Source organism: Apium graveolens, chromosome 9, assembly GCF_009905375.1.
Source record: "Apium graveolens cultivar Ventura chromosome 9, ASM990537v1, whole genome shotgun sequence".
NCBI lineage: Eukaryota > Viridiplantae > Streptophyta > Magnoliopsida > Apiales > Apiaceae > Apium > Apium graveolens.
This window is the reverse complement of record NC_133655.1, coordinates 229,672,651-229,682,541: the sequence shown is the minus strand read 5'-3', so window position 1 is coordinate 229,682,541 and position 9,891 is coordinate 229,672,651.

The window sequence follows — 9,891 nt, the reverse complement described above, 5'->3', positions numbered from 1 at the left end:
CTTTACATAATTGTTTCTTACCCCAATTAGTCATTTAAGGTCCTTAACCAAGGTTTCAAAGTAAGGCGAGGGGTAATAGTTCGGTCGCGAAATGCCGTTACTTAAAACGGTCATTTCTCCTAAACCGTACATCGGAATCAAACGAACTACATATCAAAACGAAGCCCGTAACATGAACTATCTAATCATGGCAATGGTCAAAACCTAGCAGTGAGTTCACGGGTCCTAATGTTAAGAACAAAAACAGCCTAAAGTAAATCGGACATTATGACGGCTATGTTTACGCGATTACCCAAATTTAAAACACTCCAATTCAACCCACAATCAATCCATAATCACAACCCAATCAAAACTCCATCCATACTACATCATAACAGCCCCAACAACTCAACATTAACAATTTATACTTATTCCCAATCATGAACTAAAAGTTTACTTAAGTTCTTTAACTAATTAACAAGATTTCAACATCCAAATTACTACAATTCCAACCCAAACTCTAAACATACAAGCATCAAGCTTCTCTTTTACCATAACAATCAAAACCATCCTAATATTCAAAGTAAGGTTAGGGTTTGGAGATGTTATACCTTCCTTGAAGTGATTAGAGTAGCTAGGAAGCCTTAAGAAGCCTTGAGATAGCTTAGGATTGCTTGGATCATAAAGGAAAAACAAAGAAAACCAAGTTAGAAATCTTGAAAACACTATTCATTATCTTCTTCATTGATTTATTTGTAGAGAATCATGAAGAATTGGAGGCTCAAACTTCTAGGATAGCCATAACTAATCATAAGGGACCTTGGATTATTACCTTGTGATTTAACAATGGTTGGATCTTGATTTTTTGAAAATTCTTCTCTTGAAATAAGGAAAAAGCCGAGAGCTTTATTTGAAGAAAAGGGAAGAGCTTTTGTGTTTTTGTGATTTGTTTTGATTTGCCTTGGTTGGTTGATTTTTGTTTTGTTTTAATCATTTTTTAACCATGAAAAATTGTGTGGTTATAAATCAACCACACCTCCTTCCCTTATGTCATGCTTATGTCACCTTTCCTATGTCATCTTGTTGGTTTGATGACATTATCATCCCTAACCTCCTTGATTAACTCTTAATTGCTTGCCTAATGACCGCTGATCTGTTATACGGTTCGCTTAACTTTCGTTCTCGTTTATCGTTTGAGGGATCATACCTGGGATTTTATTACTTGGGTTCCCTTAACCTTTCTCAATACATTATATTCCTTTTATGATCCTCTCTTATAATCCTTGAATTTAAATCCTATCAATCATGTTACCTTATACTCAATTCTTTCGGTATCTGGTGGATTCTCGGGAAAAATCAAAAGGTTCAAATTTGGATTCTGACGATCTTTACATACACTTATATACCACATAGAGTACTAATAATATCCCAGAAGATCAATAAAAGAACCCCTACATAGTGTGGCATGAAAAGTTTTCTTATTCAGCATAACACTATTCATAAGGGTTTCAAAAATTCCAAAAATTTGGGTTATTACAGTCTCCCCTCCTTAAAAGGATTATGTCCCGGAATCAGATAGAAAATGAATAGGGATACTCTCTTAGCATTGCACTTTCTAACTCTCGAGTAAATTTTCCCACATTGTGGTCCTACCACTAAACTCTGCCTAGTTTGATAACCCTTCTCCTAAGCACTTGTTCCTTTTCGATCTATAACCCTTTCTGGTTGCTCCATTTAGGTTACGTCTGGTTGCATGCCTATGCGCTCATATGCCCCTATTTGTCTGGCATCCGAATTATACTTCCTTAACATTGATACGTGGAACACGTTATGACTTGCTACATGTTCGGGGGTAGGGCTAGCTCATATGCTAACTTCCCAATACGTCTTAATATATCCAAGGGTCCAACAATTTGTGGACTTAGCATTCATTTCTTTCCGAACCTCATCAATCATTTCCAAGGGATACCTATAACATTACTAGGTCCCCTATGTCATACTCTTTGTCCTTTCGAGTCAAATCAGCATTCCTCTTATGTCCATCTTGGGTTACTACCAGCCGTCCTCTGATTAGATCTATTATATCCCTGGTCCTTTGGACTACTGTGGGTCCGAGCATCTTGCGCTCTACAACTTCATCCTAACATAAGGGAGATTGACATTGTCTTCCCTCAAGGATCTCATAAGGCGATATCTTAAAACTGACATATGATCTATTGTCGTAAAAAAACTCAATCCGTGTTAAGTGATCATTCCAAATTCTTTCAAGTCTATTGCACAGACTCTCATTATAGCTTTTAGCATTAGAGCTTTTGCTTCTTAATACCCATTCTTTTCCAGTTCGTAATCGCTACTACCTTCCGTTCCTAATATTATACTGGTTATACTTTTGCTTGTTAGCGTTCTATAACCTTTTAATAACCACGTCAACCTTAGTATCACGAATGTGTTTCCATTCTGAATACCACCATAACTTTACTACTCCTTTTTCAGCTGTTTCCATTTTCCAAAATTTGATCAATCAGATAGAAGTAAAGGAATTCGTTGAGAGATCACTATGATCAAGAACACTTGTTACATTGCATAGTTAGTACAGAAGGTGGCCAGCCTTTAGTACTTGACAAGTAATTAAACAAAATGTGGTATCCTACTAGGCTTCTATCACACAGATAGATAGTCAATCGGCAATACCTCCCCTTCTGGAAGGGTTGTTGTTCTCAGCTTATACAAAATGAAAAGGAGAGAAAAGAATGAATTGAAGAGAATTGTATATATATATAAATTATGCTGCCACAAAATATCTGGCTTGGTACCTCTGAACTATAGAGGTTTGTCATAGGAGAAAAAAACATATATGTATATATATCAAGTATTATCGCATCGCATTTCACATGCTTAAATATTTTTGCTATTCCGTCCATCATTCTATGGACCCATGCTCTTCCTCGAGCTTATACTCAATCACCTTTGAAACTCCCTCGACATCGAAAATCGAATCTGGAATCTCATTTTATACCTCATCGTTAATAGAATTCTATGCTTGGACCGCAACCTTCCTCGTATAGTAATACGACTCTCTATTGATAAGAAGGAATAAGTATTCAATAGGTAGATAATCTACTTAATTAGTCTATCAATTGATAACTTATACGTCAACACGACACGATTAGTGGTACTCAATCTCAACATCCATTCCAATACAACTCTCACGGTTGTAATCGGCTCATTACTCGCAGAATCATTGCTGCATTACTATGGTCCACCACTGACCTACTGCCGTCATTCACTTTCCATGAAATCTTAATATCTAACCATACGGAGTCCATACATGTAGTATAGAATTCTTCTAAGGAGTTAACATAATCACCATTCATAATTCATGAAGAACACTCCTGATCCTGACATACATACATGACATGAAGCATATAAAATTGCAGAAGAGTTTCAATCAAAGCACCGATAGCAGGTTAATACCATTCTTAATCATATGCCTTCAATAGAAGACTTAACTCAAAGGTTTGTTTAGTCCTTTTTGAAATATGGTCCTGGCTTATTCTCAAGATAGTACCTTCTGAGATAGATAGCCCGCTCATGGCGATTACACGAATTAAACCTTTACCAACTACTATTACGGTTGGGTATTGCACAGTCATCAGAAGGAATGTCAATCTTCCAAACCATAATACAACCGTCACAGCTTTAACCATCATCACTGTATTCCTTTGGCACAAGAGCCTATAATTATCCTCTTACATTTAAAGTGTCGGCCACCTCTTTGGCCTTTCCTGATAGTAAAATTTCCTTACAATCAATGTCATTTTAACCACATCCAACTAAATTTTCTACCTCATTTCAATCACTGCTTATGTGAAAATGCTTTTCTTAAAATCTGATGAGTAAAAAAAAATACCACCATTTTTCCATAAGTTATTGCCTCAGTCTTTAGAGGTTAATCATTGTCACGACTGACTCTCAATCATACTTAGAACACCTTTTATCTTAGGCCCTAATTGCCCTGAACAATTTCGATCTTTACTTGTTCGATCCATACTTTCTCTTGGTTTAACACGTGCCCCACTTGGCATCATTATAATTACGTCATATTTCCTTTATCAACATTTTTACTCTTGAGAATTTTGAATATTACCTTTCTCCTTGTAAAACCTCTAAGGTTATCCTTGAATCGTTCCTCCTGTATTCCCTAGATATAGGGCATATCAAGATACCATTTATTAGTACCAGAATCATTGTCTATATACTTCTGAAAAATTTCTTTACTGATCTTTAAAGGTTGTTGCTACCTTGATCCTTTCCAATTCATATTTTCAAAACTCATACTATCCCTATTAAGGGTGAATTGCCAACCTTTATGCATTCCCCTAGGATTCATTTTAAGTTACTGATGTTCTATCCTTAATTCCACCTTTAAAAAGGTACATGCATCCTTCCATGGATAATCAAGTCATATATCCCTGATAATGGTGTCTTATTAAATCATTCCCACCTCGATAGTATATGCCTAATTTCACAATAATATCTGTATTCAAAATAAGGTCAATCAAAATGGCCTCTAAAAGATAACAACGGTTATCCGCTTTTCTTGCCTAATTTGGTAACGATAACAAGGATGTCCTGGAAGATATTGGTCTTGTTCAAAGTGAACTTCTTCTTAATAATTCCGTATTTACTTTTGTTTTTTATTTCAACAGTCATCTCAATGTTGGGATATATTTTATACCTGGCGTCTCCCTTTCTGGGTATCAAACCACCGGTCTTACACTTCACATTCTTGAAGGTCACTTCCTTCATCCAATTTTCCTAATTTCTTACTTTCTTGTCTCCTTAGTCTATCCGCATTTTATTATTCATCCTTCGAACTATCTCAAGGTTTCCTCAGATCCTCCCAACTTACAGGGAATAAAATATATGTATCTCTTATGCCTTCAACCATCAATTTTTTTAACTCATGGTGAATCACCCTCATCCTGACGATTACATACTTCTCTATTTCTATTGCTACGAGTCTTTAGGGTTTCCTCATACCCAACTCCCTTATCATTCCTCAAATTCTATTGCCTTTATATTCCTTTCCACTTCAATTCCTTTTTATTTCCCTTTCTTTTATCATTATTTCATGAACCAACACAACATAAGCATTGATTTCAAACATCCCGTCATTCTGTGTCACGCCCCCAACTTAAACAACAAATTAAATATAACTATTACAACATTTTAAAAGAAGAATACACAACCAACTCCAAGATCTTACAGTTTAGGGTTTGGAACAGCCCAACACTACCAACTATTACATCTGATTAAAAGTATCGAGTCCTCACACAAACTATTATTACTTATTCTACCTGAGCTCGAACATAAGCATCAACATCACAGGTCTTACGGGCAGTCTGCTTGAATCTAACCATAACTGCTAGCTGTAATATCAGGGTAAAGCAAGGAGTGAGCCAAATGCTCAACAAGTGCTAACAGTACGACACAAAACATAAATCGAGATATACATTAAAGAATGACAATGGAAAGACATAACCAATGGTAACGAGAGATAAAACTATGTGAGATGGCATCATTTTGCTTGTATCAAAACAATTTTAAAATCATGTCTTAATCAAAATCATTTTATGACGCTACGGATTACAGCCGGTGATCAGCCGCGGAGTAATCCCGAACCTCGCTGGGTTCTAAAACATTAACGAGAATCCCTAGGCAACTTTTAAGCCTAATATAAGTGTGGAAAGGACTCGCGTCTCAGTCCAGATCCACTATTCAAGGAAAACATTTATCCCCCTTTGGGACTGAAAACCCATATTTTATTTATTTCAAAAACTGATGCCGAATTATAATAAAATCTTTTTTAACAGTAAACATTTTTATTAAGGGATTATAGATCAACTCGAAACACGGGAAATATTGTACTAAATCTCAGGGCCATGATTTACAAAATTTTACTCTATTAGGGTAACCAAAAGGTTTTCATATGTCAGAACTTGGACAGGAAAATTTAGTGAGACTAATGGATAATATAAAGGGGTAATGCCAAACTGGGCTTAAAGCAATGGCTTCTCGTCAAGGTACAGGTGTTGGATCATCAAGAAGATAAGCTTCATGAATACTATGGGTGTTAAGGTATGAGGAAATGATTCTTTAGCTCAGGATATATTAGAGTTGTCAAGCTTTAGGATAAGAAAGAGGGGTATCAATCAATGAGGGATCACTTTGATAAGTTTCTGACTTTCAGGGTTCAAGGTAAGGTTCTATAGGGATTCAAGTATAAGGATGAGATATCAATACTTAGGAATCATCAACATGTTAATCAAGAGGATCAATCAAGTAATATATCAACTCTTCATTTTATCATGGCATTTAACTATCATGAAAAGGCTTTTGAACTACTTGCAATACATACTCGAGGGTTCATGGCATTTCTATATAATTCAAAGATAAACGAAAGATATGCTTAATTTAAAACATATCAAATGACTCAGGATAATTGCATCAATATATATATATGAACTGTTTATAGTAAATACGAAGGTCAAGTTGAATCACTTGCCATGAGAAAGGCTGGTCTGATCTGACTGGTAGGAGCAACTGGAGCTTCACTCGACCTTTATGGAAAGTTTTCCCTCGTCTCGAGATCCTACATAATAATAATAATCCTCATTATAATATATTCTTACCATCTTAACCTATTTACAACTTGAAATTAAACACGGATGGCACTTAGGCTTATACGCACTTAATTTTATATTCACTTTTAAATTACAAAAGTACACACATAGCCACATATTCACATATCATATATTAACACCAAATAACACCATATATACCATAATGCAACACTAGGCTTGGATGATCTCGACTCACATCTTAAGTCACTTGGTCGCTAAACTAGACAAGGTCTTCTAATTTTGGCTTCCTAACTCGATGTGCCTTTCCTAAATTATCCTAAAACCTATTGACCCTCACTTGTTCCTTTAGCTCTACTGACCTTATACCATCTTACAACTATGGTGGTCGACCTAATACTCACTTCTAAGTGTTCTAAAACTATGTGATAAGTGAAAGCGCTCACTGGTGCAAATTTCAGAATGACAACTATAGTTTCTTGAGTGCATTAGGCACTCTTAAACTACAAGTTTTACTTCAAAACATTTACACAAGACTCTCCTGACCTAAGGGCATCTCACAAACTTGATGTGGCTCAAGGGCCTGGCTTGGGCCTTCTTGGGCCTAAGCTAAAAGTCCAAGGTTCCCCTGTTTTTCTGGGTAGAAAACGCCCTGACTTGAATTAACTTGTGACACATGGTTCTAACTCATATCCTATGAACTATGGTTGGAAAAACTTCTCTGACACTCCCTCTAAATAAGGCCCAATAGGGCCTAATGAGGGCCTACCCATGACATGGTCAAATCTTCCTATTTCTAAGTTGCAACAAAATTGTCCCCTGCTGGACAGATTTTGTTATTCTACTTGTGCACCTAACCAAAAGACATGAAAACCTCCAACCAACTCCTAAAACCTTTTATATACTCCCAATACTAACTTCTGGTGGCTTGGGCCTCAAAGTGCACATCAATGACATGGTCAAAACTCACTCTAAACCTCAGGGTACTAAACTGATTTTCTGCAGAAACTATAACTCTCATTTCTCCAAGGTTTTGACTTGATAAACTCAACTACCAACATCCCAATACTTAAACCAAGACTTATACATGGTAATCTACTGAACTAACTCCCTTATTCTCAAAATAACCTTGGGTGAGATCATCCTTACCTAAGGTACAATTATGGCAAAACAAAAGAGATCACATTTCTCAACTCACCAATCATTAAGTTTTTGAAACCACAAGATATGCATTTTATAAAAGATAACCACGAATTATTACCATGAAACAAGAAGAATAAATCAATATTAACACATTATTCCTACTGAAATTAAGGCTCACAAACAAAATCTTTCCAAATGATCAAAATCTTACAACATTCTAAGAGAAATCCACATGCATGCATGTCCTTGGGTTTTGCAAACCAAAACAACACATTTTCTACATATATTCTACCATAAAATTGACATGCAAGCCTAGCATGAGCTATACATAGATGATCACTTAGCATGCAAGGAGTTTTATCAAATTTTCACCACAAAATTCAAGTCATTATCACATAAACATGCAAAATTTGAGCAAAACAACAAGAATGATCTCAAGGACCATTCATTCGGCTCCCATATGGTCATGACCGAATGAAATGGATGGGAAGAGCCACTTAATCATCAAGAGTTTCCTTCTCAAGACTTGGCACTTATCCATTTCTTGTAGTCCTCTCAAAACAACCCTAAACTCACAAGAATCAAGGTTGTATTTTGAGTTTCACTAAAACCTTTACATGCAACCTTTAAACTTAAACTTTATACTCAAAACTCTTTGAAATATGAGTGATCATGGTATGGGAAGTAACATTTACTTGTGTAAAGAGTAGAAGCTTGGTTGAGGAATGAAGAAAAAAAAATGGGGAGGGGGGTTTCGGCTAAAAGCCGAGAGTGAGAGAGGGAGGAGGGAGGGAGGAGAAAGTGTGGTGGTGAGTGAAGTGAAATGATCATGTCTTTGCTTGTTTTATGGTTTTTGTATTGACAAAAGTGAGTGGAATTAGGAATTGACATGATTAGCCTTCCACTTGAACTTGGTTCAATTTGCATGCAAGGGTAAAGAAGGAAATTGGCTAGAAAAATAAGAGTTAGTGGGGTTGGAATTGTCCTCTTTGTCCTTGAAAAGAATGAGAGGGTGGTTTGCATGCAAGGGCTTTCTTGTAATTTTCTAAATATGACAACTAAAATTTATAATGATTTATTTTTATAAAATAAAATACGAGTTCAAAAATTATAAAATTTATACCATAAAATAACTTGGATTTTTAGAGACTTTATAAAATCATTTTCAAAATTTGTGAACAAAATACCTTTTAAAAGAAAATTTTTCCAAGGCTTAGAATATTCCTTATAAATCAAAAATAAAGAAATTAAATAAACTCTTGCTTTGAAAAATCATATACTACATAAAGCAAATTTATAATGCAGAAATTTGCACTCACACAAACGTACAATCATTGAATATATTTTCATTCGGCTTTAATATTATACCAAATCCATAAATAATATTACACGAAGATACCGGTCGTAACATTCTGGATTCGTGTCCTCAGAACGAATCTTGACAACTTTTACAACTTAGGTTCTAATTCATCATACTCGTCCGCTTTTGTTCTGGCTCTAAAGCTTTTACACTACCTCCATAACCTTGAGAAGTACTTTACCGAAAACAATTGTCTGAACTTTAATCAATTTATTATGACCTATGGCTCCGTGCCTTTCTTGGTCTTTCACCAGTGGGTGGTCTCTCTCTTAGGAGGGTAAGTGACAAAAATAGTCTTTTGTGATTCGTCAGTCATTTAGAATCTCAAATGATTCCTGTATTTCCTTTAGCCACGCTCTTGCCTCGACTGGGTCAACCTGTTCCTTGGAACTCCGAGAGCTTAGCGACTTAAAGGTCATGAAAGAATTTTCTACCGCATTGTTTCCTCAAGGTGGTGGTTGGGGATAATAGTCTAAGTTCTATTGAGACAGGTCCATGAATTGCCGTATAGGAGTACCGTCTCGGGTCTCCTTTCCTTACTCGACTTTCTGTTTCCTTAGTATGAAATGTTTCATCCTTCTCCCATACTTGGGGTTATCTTATACGTTAAAATCCTCATTTTCCACTCCATTATGTTATGGGTTCCTTCTATCTTGATGGCGACCTCCCTGACTATCACGTTCAGGGTTTGCTCTAAATCTTATTCCTAAAACTAGCTTTCATCTAAGATTTCATCTTTAAGCTCTTGAACATTTGGAACCCAAA